Source organism: Felis catus, chromosome B3 (genome assembly GCF_018350175.1).
Source record: "Felis catus isolate Fca126 chromosome B3, F.catus_Fca126_mat1.0, whole genome shotgun sequence".
NCBI lineage: Eukaryota > Metazoa > Chordata > Mammalia > Carnivora > Felidae > Felis > Felis catus.
The window spans coordinates 58380995-58393074 of record NC_058373.1 but is presented as its reverse complement, the minus strand read 5'-3'; the positions used below and the strand labels follow the sequence as shown (position 1 = coordinate 58393074).

Genomic DNA, 12080 nt, shown 5'->3' with positions numbered 1-12080 from the left:
AGCAACCCTCAGTCATGAAGCAGTCCTCTAATACCATGTTTTTAATCCCTAGAAATTGGCATGATATATGTATTTTATATACTAAATACATATGTAGTTGTTTTGAATTATATAATACCTGAATTAATGCTTACTATAAACAATTAAAATGAGAAGCATATAGAGTAAATGAGACAATCCTCTTTTTTTTTCAAAAAAAAATTTTTTTACATTTATTTATTTGAGAGACAGAGAGAGACAGTGTGAACAGGGGAGGGGCAGAGAGAGAGGGAGACACAGAATCTGAAGCAGGCTCCAGGCTCTGAGCTGTCAGCACAGAGCCCATGTGGGGCTCGAACCCATGAACCATGAGATCATGACCTGAGCTGAAGTCAGATGCTTAACCAACTGAGCCACCCAGGTGCCCCGAGAAAATCTTATTTTATCCTATACTTGTAATTCCATTCATTTTCCTGTAATAATCACTGATAATAATTTGGTATTTTCTGTGTCATCTACATATTTACATAAGTATGTACACACACACACACACACACACACACACAGTTTTTTAAAATATAAATGAGATGTTGTATCAGCTAGGATCTCAGTCAGGAAACAGAAACCACACGTTAAACAGGGAAAATTTAATATAAAGAATTATTAACTAGTAATGGGATTAACTACTAAGGGGTAAAAAGAACTCTAAAACAATACAGTAGCAGATATAGGGAGCAGCCACGGCTTCTAAGGTTGAGGCAATGTGCTCAAGGAAGGAATGAATTTGGAAGAGGCCCCTTTCCTCCAAGACTAATAATTGGACTTTATGGAAGAGTGTATGACAGATGATATCACTGGATGATGAAGTTTGATGAATTGCTGCGCATTGAGACTGGAGTGCAGGAAACTGTGGGCTGGACTGCTGAGTTGGAGTGCTGACAAACTCTCCAGAAAACCACTGAGATTCCAGGAAACTGCTCACAAGGATGCTGGCAGAATTAAATGCGAAGTCACAAGAATTCTGTTGAAACTCACTGGGAAGCTACCTGATTGTCGTGCTGTTGAAACTTGATGGTAGGCAAGCATCACTGGGCGTTCTTCTAATACAAAGGAAAAAACAAAAACAAGGAAAGCATCCAGGAACCAGGAAGAGAATCCCCCTTCTTCCTGCAATGTCCCTCTAGCACCCCCTAGTGATACAGCTTAAAACCATCAGCTGGCAAAGGAAAAATGAAATTATCTAGTATCACAAAACAGGGCAATGAAGGATAGATTTGGAGTCGAGGGACAATAACTGATGACTGGCACAGATATGATACTAACTTTTTTCACTTCCTAGAGAATTTTCCATGTTGATATATAGAGATCTTTTTTTAATGATTGCATAATTCCATTCGCCTTCATTTCACTGGTGGACATTAGCCTATTTACAGTTTTTCACTGCTAAGCAGTGAATATCCTTATGCATATCACTTTGTATGTATGGCAACTATATCTTTAGGTTTGATATCTATAAGTGAAATTGCTGGATCACAGGATATACATATTTTAAACTTTGGTAGGTATGATGCAAATTGATATTCTTGTGTGTGATAATGCTGGTTTAGTCAAATTTTCACCAAAATGGATGTTATAAACCTTTTCCTTTTTTGCCAATCTGATGGGCAGGAAATGATACTGTTACTCTTTTTTTAATGTTTATTTACTTTTGAGAGAGAGAGAGCGCACACACATGAGCATGAACTAGGGAGGGGCAGAAAGAGAGGGAGACACAGAATTTGAAGCAGGCTCCAGGCTCTAACCTGTCAGCACAGAGCCCAATTGCAGGGCCCAAACTCACGACCTGTGAGATCATGACCTGAGCCAAAGTTGGACACTCAACCAACTGAGCCACCCAGGCACCCCAATACTGTTTTTTTTTAAAAGTTTATTTCTTTATTTTGACAGAGAGCGTGCATGAGTGGGGGAGGGAGGGAGGAGAGAGAGAGAGAGAGAGAGAGAGAGAGAGAGAGAGAGAGAATCCCAAGCAGGTTCTGCATTGTCAGCACAGAGTCCAATGCAGGCCTTAATCGCACAAACTGTGAGATCATGACCTGAGCTGAAATCAAGAGTTGGATGCTTAAATGACTAAGTCACCCAGGTGCCCTGATACTGTTATTTTAACTTGTATTTTCTTGATTCTTAATGAGACTGGGCATCTTTTCATATGTTTTTGACCATTTGTTTTTCTGTCATTCTGTGAACATTGTTTTTTTTTTTTTTTTCATTACAAAAATAATCCCTTTTAGTAATTCAGTATCAAACTATATAAAAGAAAAATGATAGTGGTTAACACATAATGAACACCAATTATGGGCCAGACACTATTCTAAGGACTTTACTTATGTTAATTACAGTCTCCCAGCCATTACCACCTGAGGTAACTACTGTTTATAGTTGGGTGTGCAGTCTTCTAGGTTTTTCTTCTAGGCTAACACAGACATATATAGAATTTTATTCCTTGGGGCTTTTTGTTTTCTTTGGTTTCACAAAAATGGAAACCTCCATATATTGCCCTACAATCTCCTTTCCCCCCGCTTCATTATGTTTTAGGCCTCTTTCTAAACCAATATATAAAAATCTACCTCACTCTTTTTAATGTCTTCATAATATTTCATTGTATGGTTACCATAAATTATCCATTCCCATACTAGTGAATGTTTACTTTGAATCAGTTATTTTGCTAAGATAATCAATGCTGCAATGAACATTCATATGCATACCTTTATACACTCATTACCCTAACCTGTTGATACTATTTCCTGAGAGTAAGATGTTAGATTACAGCTTAATTAATCCTCGGATTTTCCTGTCTCTTGTGGTTCAACTCCTGGGGCTTGAAAACACATGTACTACAGTATATGTATATGCTGTGCATTGTACACACATATGTATAATTGTGATACAATTCAGGTTTCCTCTCAAATTACTTAGATGGTGTATTTCTTAAAGCTTTAATAGTCTCTGTTAGGTATTCACTGTCTTCCTGTCTTACATTATATCTCTGTAAGTCCTGATCCTTAGTGCAATCGTTTTTCTTTTCTAGTCTACTCTGTATCCAATTTCAAACCAATCTGAGCTATCACCTTCAAATTCTTAAGTTCTCGGAAAAGCAGGGGTTCTTCCCTGTCTCTGTCCCACTTAGGTTTATTGCCCTTTAGTATCTTAATGAACTTAAAATGATAATTAGATATCTCACCTATCCAACCAGCATTCCCAGAGCTCTGCTAATTAGAAAATTCTCTCATTTGCTTCTTTTATGATTATGTATACTCTGTCCCCTTTTTTTTGAGCTAAGAATGTTCACATCCATCATTGTTTACAAGGAGAAATTCTGTTTTATGCCTTCTTGTTTTGTTTTTGCTTTATATTTGTATTTGTTTCACTTTTTTTGTTTGTTTGTTTTTTGGTCTTTTTGTCTTGCTCCTAAGGCTTTTTTGATGGGTCCTTCAGCATCTCCATTCAATTTTTTAAAAAATTGAGGTGAGAGGGGGCCTGGGTGGCTCAGTTGGTTGAGCCTCTGACTTTAGCTCAGGTCATGATCTCACAGTTCATGACTGCTGTTAGCACAGAGCCCACTTGGGATCTTCTGTTCCCCTCTCTGCTCCTCCCCTGCTCATGCTCTCTCTCAAAAATAAACAAAACATTAAAAAATAATTGAGATGAGATTCACATAACAAAATTAACCATTTTAAATATATAATTCAGTGATACTTAGAACATTCATGATGTTAAATCACCATCTCTATCAAGTTCCAAAATGTTTTCGTTATCCCCAAAGAAAACTCTGTACTCATAGTTGCTCCTCACTCTTCCCTATCCCAAGTCTCTAGCTACCACAAAATTACTTTCTGTCTTTATAGATTTACCTGTTCTGGATATTTCATGTAAAGAAAATCATATAATAAGTGGCATTTAGGGTTGGGTTTCTTCCAGTAACTAAGCCTAGTGGGTTTTTTTTTAAATGTTTGTTTATTTTTGACAAAGAGTGAGAGTGGTGGAGGAGAAAGAAAGAATCTCAAGCAGGTTCTGTACTGTTAGCGTGGAGTCCAATGTGGGACCTGAACTCACAGACCATGAGATCATGACCCGAGCTGAAATCAAGAGTTGGATGCTTAACTGACTGAGCCACCTAGGCGCCCCAAGCCTAGTGTTTTTGAGGTTCCTCCACGTTGTAGAATGTATCAGTACTTCATTCCTTTTTATGACCAAGTAGAATTCCACCATATATGTATGTGTTTGTATGTATATAAAGGACATCTGGACTGATTCCACCTTTTGGCTGTTGTGAGTAATGCTAGTATGAAAAAATGTATGTACGTCTACTTGTTTGAACCCCTGTTTTCACTTCTGGGTATATACATAAGAGTGGGATTGCTGGGTCATATGGTAAGTCTATGCTTAACTTTTTGAGGAACCCTCAAAGTGTTTTTTATAGCAGTTGCCCTATTTACATTTCTACCAGCAGCGCACAAGGGTTCTAATTTCTCCTGATCCTCGTCAACACTTATTTTCTATTTTAAAAATAGTCACACTAGTGGGCTTAGAGTGGTATTTCATTGTGGTTTTCATTTGCATTTCCGTAATAATCAAAGATGCTGAGCATCTTTTCCTGTGCTTGCTGGCCATTGGTATAACGTCTTTGAAGAAATGTTTATTCAAGTTCTTGGCACATTTTTACTTTTGGTTGCTTATCTTTTTGTGGTTGAGTTGTAACAGTTCTTAATATATTCTGAACACTAGAGCCTTTATCAGATACGTGATTTGCAAATACTTTTCTCCTATCCTGCGGGTCATCTTTTAACATTTGTCTGTCTTTCTTTCTTTCTTTCTTTCTTTCTTTCTTTCTTTCTCTTTCTTTTATTTCTCTCTCTCTCTCTCTCTCTCTCTCTCTCTCTCTCTCTCTCTACTTCTATTTATTTTTGTAAAGAGGTGAATCATGCACTTTGTAATGAAATCCTGAAGGAGACCTAATGTCCTTATGGGACACAATGCCTCCAAGGTAGGTCTTTAAGGCATGAGATAGGCCTGATTCTTTAGATCTATTAGGGCCTATCTTTTCATTTTTCTGATAATGTCCTTAATTTTGATGAAGTCTAATTTATCTTTTTTTTCTTGCTTGTGCTTTTGATGTCCTATCTAAGAATCCATTCAGAATCCAAAGTTGTGAAGATTTACCCATATGTTTTTTCCTAAGAGTTTTACATTTAGGTTGCTGATCCATTTTTAGTTAATTTTTGTATATTGTATGAGGTAGCAGTATGGATATCTAGTTTCCTAGCACCATTTATTGAGGAAACGATTCTTTCCTCATTGAATGGTCTTGGCATCCTTGTTGAAAATCAACTGGCCATAAATGTATGGGTTTATCTCTGGATTCTCAGTTACATTTCATTGGTCTTTTTGTCTGTCCTTATGCCAGTACCACACAGTTTTTAGATTACTGTAGCCATGTAGGAAGTTTTGAAATTGGGAGGGGAGTCCTCCAACTTTGTTCTTTGTTCTTGTGTCTCAGTATTGTTTTGGCTAATCAGGCTCCATGCTATTCTCTATGAATTTTAGAAGACTGACTTTCCTGTTTCTTAAAAAACAAAAACAAAAAAACCCTTGTTTTTGGGGTATTGTCTCTTCCTCCTTCAGTTATCTTTCCAGCTGATACCAAAGTTTCCTACATCTTTCCTTTCACTGCCTTTCTCCTACCATCTTACTACCTAAAGCCTGATGGTAGGTTGCTATTGCACTCTGGATCAAGAACGAGGCTGCAGACCTCCTCAACTTCTCTTCCACCCCTGCTGCTCTTAAAATGTATAATAAGGTTTCAGGTTCAGTTATTAAAAGATTATTTCATCTATTCTGTGTCAAAATGTGCATTTAAAAAAATTTTTTTAATGTTTATTCTTGAGAGAGAGAGCAAGCAAGGGAAGGGCAGAGAGAGGGAGACACAGAATCTGAAGCAGGCTCCAAGCTCTCAGCTGTCGGCACAGAGCCCAACGCGGGGCTCGAACTCACAAAACTGTGAGATCAGGACCTGAGCTGAAGTCAGACATTTAACCAACTGAGCCAGTCAGGCACCCCAAGATGTGCATTTCTTATCATATAAATAGTTCCTCAAGGGGCGCCTGGGTGGCGCAGTCAGTTAAGCGTCCGACTTCAGCCAGGTCACGATCTCGCGGTCCGTGAGTTCGAGCCCCGTGTCAGGCTCTGGGCTGATGGCTCGGAGCCTGGAGCCTGTTTCCGATTCTGTGCCTCCCTCTCTCTCTGCCCCTCCCGCCGTTCATGCTCTGTCTCTCTCTGTCCCAAAAATAAATAAACGTTGAAAAAAAAAATTAAAAAAAAATAAATAGTTCCTCAAATTTTGTCTTTGAGCCTCCCCAGATTGATTACTGAAAAGAAAAATTATCTGTCTTCTCCTAATCAATTTGGACATGAGATTCCTGAGTGGTACTTGTTTCAGTTATCATTCCCAACTATGTTACTCTTGCTTCAATGAAAATGCACTTAAAATAGGAGAATTCAGAATTAGAGGGGGCCTTAGGAATATAATGCAGACTCCTACTTAAATGTGATCAAATGAACACATTTATTTAACTCTGCTGCTTATCCAAAGTCCTCTAAAAAGACAGTAAGCTCAAAATGCATAAGTTTTTGGTGAACAGATGACAGCAACCACATTTTGGAAGCCGTAAAGCAGGAAGAAGTGTGGGACCTGACTTTGCAGAGTAGAAACTCACTAAGCTGTTAGTAGGGAAGCCAGAGCAAGCCAATTCTCAGAACCCACAGGACAGCTTAGGCATTAGAGGTACTAGGTACCTCTGAAAGGAGGAGTGTGAGTGAGAAAAAAAAATGAGGGGTAGCTGAGGACAGGGATACTGTACTGAAAATGGGAATTACGTGGAAGTCAGCATTAGATGGTGAGACATATCAGTCTCCTCTTCATCTCAGCTCTGAGAGTGCTGGCAGCCAGGCTTACTCCGTTCCTGCCTCTGTCCACAGGTGATTGGATGATTTTCTCACTGGGGAAATTTGGTAGGCCCAGAAGGGCAAAATCCTGCAATCCTAATAAGATCATCCTACACTGACCAACCCAACCTCCTATCCTGCCTCACCCCTGCTATTGGTCTTCCTCTCTTAAATAGCCAAGGCTTACCCTCAGGCAATCAAGGAAAGCCTGCAGCATGCAAGAGACCAAAATGAACAAAAAAGAACTCAGAGAAACTAGAGGCAATGAAGTTGGTAGGAAAACTTGTTTAAGAAACTCTATTGTCTATCCTTGTAGATATCCTTGTCCCACAAAGGAAAGAACATATTCAAAAGGAACATTCAGAAGAAAAAAAGATGTTTGTAAAATTGAAAATAATATAGTAGCAGCGAAAAAGTCAACAAAAAGTAAGGAAAATGCAAGGTGAGGAGACCCCTCAGAACTGAAACCGGCTAGGCTAACACAACTTACTGTTTACATTTATAAAACTTCTGTTTCAATCTTGTCGCCAACAGAACTTTACTATTACAAGAAATTCTTTCACAGGGCAATAAAGATAGAAATAACTTTGTTCTGGGAATTTCCTTGCCCAGGAAGCCCATTTAAATGAACACCAAACGGGTTAGCTAACCTGTAGGATCAGGTGACAGTTTATCCCTCAAGACTCTGATCCCATCTCAAAATCCTTGCTGTGTCCTCCATCCCTAACTATTATCTTTGTTCAATCCTAATCAAGTGGTAGCGTTGAAAGACCCGCCTTAAACCAGTCTTCGGAACCTCACAAATATCTCAACTTTGCTCTTCCCCCTCTGAGAGGCTACTAGTAGACTGTCCAGTTAGTGCTCTCCCTCAGTAGGAATAAACTCAAGTTTAATTTTATCAACAGGATTTTCAAAAATACTTTTTTGGAGCCAAAATCATCACTTCTTAAAAAGTAGTACAGGGGCACCTGGGTGGCTCAGTTGGTTTAGTGTCCAACTTCTGCTCAGGTCATGATCTCACTGCTTGTGAGTTTGAGCCCTGCATCAGGCTCTGTGCTGACAGCTCAGAGCCTGGAGCCTCCTTCAGATTCTGTGCCTCCCTCTGTCTCTCTGCTCCTTACCCACTCGTGCTCTGTCTCTAGTTCTTGCTCTCTCTCTCTCAAAAATAAACACTAAAAAAGAAAAAAAAAAAGAAACAAAAACCTACAAGAAAACACATAGGAAAGTGGAAGAAAAAGGATAATAAAGATAAAAAAGATCAATTCTGGAGATTTAATATCCAAGTTACAGGAATTCCAAACAAAACAAGGACAGGGAAAATGGTGAGGAGAAAAACATCAAAGAAATAATTCAAGGAAATTTCCCAGAACTTGAAGGCATAAATTTCCAGAATAGAAGTTGTGATGGATCAAAGGAGATTCATACCAGGGTTAAAACCATGGTTGTGGGAGAGTGTGATGCTAAGTGAAATAAGCCATACAGAGAAAGATAGTGTATGGTTTCACTCTTATGTGGATCCTGAGAAACTTAACAGAAACCCATGGGGGAGGGGAAGGGAAAAAAAAAAAAGAGGTTAGAGTGGAAGAGAGCCAATGCATAAGAGACTCTTAAAAGCTGAGAACAGGGGCGCCTGGGTGGCGCAGTCGGTTAAGCGTCCGACTTCAGCCAGGTCACGATCTCGCAGTCCGTGAGTTCGAGCCCCGCATCAGGCTCTGGGCTGATGGCTCGGAGCCTGGAGCCTGTTTCGGCTTCTGTGTCTCCCTCTCTCTCTGCCCCTCCCCCGTTCATGCTCTGTCTCTCTCTGTCCCAAAAATAAATAAACGTTGAAAAAAAAATTAAAAAAAAAAAAGCTGAGAACAAACTGAGGGTTGATGGGGGGTGGGAGGGAGGGAAGGGTGGGTGATGGGTATGGAGGAGGGCACCTTTTGGGATGAGCACTGGGTGTTGTATGGAAACCAATTTGACAATAAACTTCATATATTGAAAATAAATAAAATAAAATAAAATGAGAAACACCAGAAAAACAAACAAAAACAAACCATGGTTGTAAAATTTCAGAAAACTTTAGACAAAGGCAAAGCAGAGTTCTTTTGGCTGCCTGCAGATTAAGATTATTGCCATCAGATGGCAGTATTGTCTCAAAGGCTCTATTTCTATGAGGGTGTTTTTGTCTATAAAATTTCTCTGCTTCTTTCCAAAGCTTTAGAAAAGAGCCTGGGTTATTTCCTTAGTCATACTCTATCAGAGCTCTTACTCTGATTTCTTCCTAAAAGGCTCTGCTAAAAGGTCACCATACAATCAGCCTGAAAGAAGAAAAAAGTTTCAGTTCTCTGAAGAATTGGTTCCATGAGGCTCTGATGGGAAAAAAGACTTTTAAGAGAATGGACTCTGAGCTGTAACTGTTTTAGAGAAGAGGACTTCTGTCATGAAGGGATTCTACAAAACATTCATGTGTTCATTCTCTCAACAAGTTTTATTTTTATTTATTTTTAAATTTTTATTTGAGAGAGAGAGCGAGAGCACACAATCAGGGAAGAGGGGCAGAAGGAAAGAGAGAGAATGTTAAACAGGCTCCACGCTCAGCACCCAGCCCTATTGGGGGCTTGATCCTATGACCCTGGGATCATGACTTGAGCTGAAATCAAGAGTCAGATGCTCAACCGACTGAGCCACCCAAGTGCCCCTCAACAAGTTTTATTGACACCTACTATATGCTAGACATTAGCAATAACCCAGGGGAGAAAATCAGACATTGTCTTTGTCTTCATGGAGCTTACATTCTGAGAGGAGAAATATCCAAAAAACAAGTTAAATCAAATCACATCTCTAGCGGAGGAGTTTGATAGAGGTCAAGGTGGAAGTAACACCAGTTTTGTAGGTGGGAGATATAGATGACTTGGATTAGGATGGTGTTAGGAGAAAGAAAAGTAGATGGATTCAAGATATGTTGGAGGTAGAATTGATAGGACTTGGATGTGGGAGGTCAGAGAGCAGATGCATTAACACCTCTGGATTGAGCAAGTGGCTGGGTGCACAGGTTGACATTTTCTTGGGTGAAGACTTGCAGGGAGAGAAGTTTTGGAGGACAGGATGATGGATAAGAATCAAGAGTTCAGTGTAGAATGTTGATTAAATTGCTCCTCCCCAGGCATTTGGGTTCTGGTGGACGTCACTTAACCAGGCTATGATGGAGTTTGCTCCAATCTACTGCCCAACAGAATGGCTTGGACTGGCATATTTGGTTTAAATTAGTTCACACTTGGCATTCATTAAGTTAAAAATTGCTATTAACTCTTTCCTTCTATGGAGCAATAGCAAAATCAGCTTAAATTTTTAGTGGTCCCCCCCCCCCCCCGGGCTGGGTATTTGAGAGTTAAGGAGAACAAGGCAGCACATTTTACATTTTGTTTTTTGTATTCTGTTCAGGTGGAGGACACATCTTAAGGACAAGAAGCTTCTAGAAATGCAAGACCACTTATTTTGATGGATCCTCTCAGGTTGCTATGTACAGGTAAGATCCTGAGTGTGATTCTGAGATGACAGAGGTGAAAACTTCTTCCCTTGACTGGAAGATAGAGACCATGTCTTGTCCCCAACATAGTGCCTGATACATATGTACTCAATAAATACGTGTTGGATTGAAGCCACTCCATCTGGATCATTTTACAGTTTTCAGACCTTAGTTGAACTCTCCATAGGACTCAAAATACCTCCTATTACCTATTTCCCAAAAAGCTGTTACATAATAAACTGTGGGAGTGAGTGCCTCTCTAGGCTCATCATGGCTTAGGATCGTATTACTGGGTTATGTTAGAAAAAAGCACATCTGCTTCCTTTTTCTTATCCTCCACTGCACAGGAATATTTTGCCATCATCAACACAGAGTTAAGGCAGAGCTTAAAAATCAATCTTAGATCTCGACATCAATGTTTTCATTTGCACCTAAGAGGTTGAGTATTCTGTACTATACTTATAATCCTCAGTTACCTCACTCACCTTCTTTGTTCACTCTGCATTTTCTCTGTACCTATTTGCTTGCATCTTTGGACTGTGCTTTTTTGAAAGTGAGAATTATATCTTTTTAAGCTTCATACTTGTATACAGTTTAGAACAGTGCTATTATAAGGGCGCGTGGATGGCTCAGTTGGTGAAGTGTCCAACTCTTGATTCTTGGCTCAGGGTTTGTGGGATCAAGCCCCATGTCAGACTCTGTGCTGACAGCATAGAGCCTGCTTGGGATATTCTCTCTCTCCCTTTCTCTCTGCCCTTCCCCTGCTCATGTGTGTGCTCTCTCTCTCTCTCTTAAAATAAACAAACAAAAAAAAAGAAGAGTGCTATTTTATAGTCTTGGTAACACAAAGGAGTAGCCTAGGAGAGCTTTAGCTCCCCCCACCAATTTTCATAAACCTTGCAATCCTCCTCCAGAATCATAATTAATACATAAAAAGAAAAATGTTTATGAATTACAAATAAAAGCATATTTAGAAAACATGTTATTTTTATCGTTGTGTAGCATGCAATCTAAGTAAAAACAACGTGCTTACTATGCAGAAGCAACATGAAGTTAAGACAAGTCTTGTAGCGGGGTGCCTGTGGCTCAGTCGGTTAAGCATCCGACTTTGGCTCAGGTCATGATCTCATCTTTCGTGAATTCAAGCGCCACGTCAGGGCTCTGTGCTGACAGCTGGGAGTCTGGAGCCTGCTTCAGATTCTGTGTCTCCCTCTCTCTCTGCCCCTCCCCCTCCCCCTGCTCACGCTCTGTCTGTCTCTCTCTCTCTCAAAAGTAAATAAACACTAAAAAAAAAAAAAAAAGACAAGTCCTGTAGCTTCCCCTTTCCACCAGACTGCTACTCCTAAGTGGTTCATGGGAAAGAAACCTGACACTCCCAATGCTCAAGAGATTGTTAACAACTCTTGTTAAAGATGGGAGCCAAAAATAAAGAATGGAAGCCAATGCCTGGCAAAGGATGTAGCATTCCCCTGAGAGCTAAATCTCTCATTTCCTTGTCTTTCCTTCTCCTCTTAGGTTATGTTGTTTTTGTGCTGTGGCCTATATTCTGGATTTTCAAAGGACTCTGCTCTTATTTATCTTTACAAGTGTG

The 12080-nt window shown here is 39.7% G+C and overlaps 1 long non-coding RNA gene across 1 annotated transcript; it reads right to left on the bottom strand.

The window, feature by feature from the left end:
• Positions 1-611: 611 nt before the first annotated feature.
• On the bottom strand, positions 612-11746 carry LOC109500690. Its single transcript, XR_002158395.3, has 2 exons — positions 11523-11746; positions 612-1079 (listed from the first exon to the last, which is right to left on the bottom strand). It is a non-coding gene; the product is annotated as an uncharacterized LOC109500690 (long non-coding RNA).
• Positions 11747-12080: the final 334 nt, after the last annotated feature.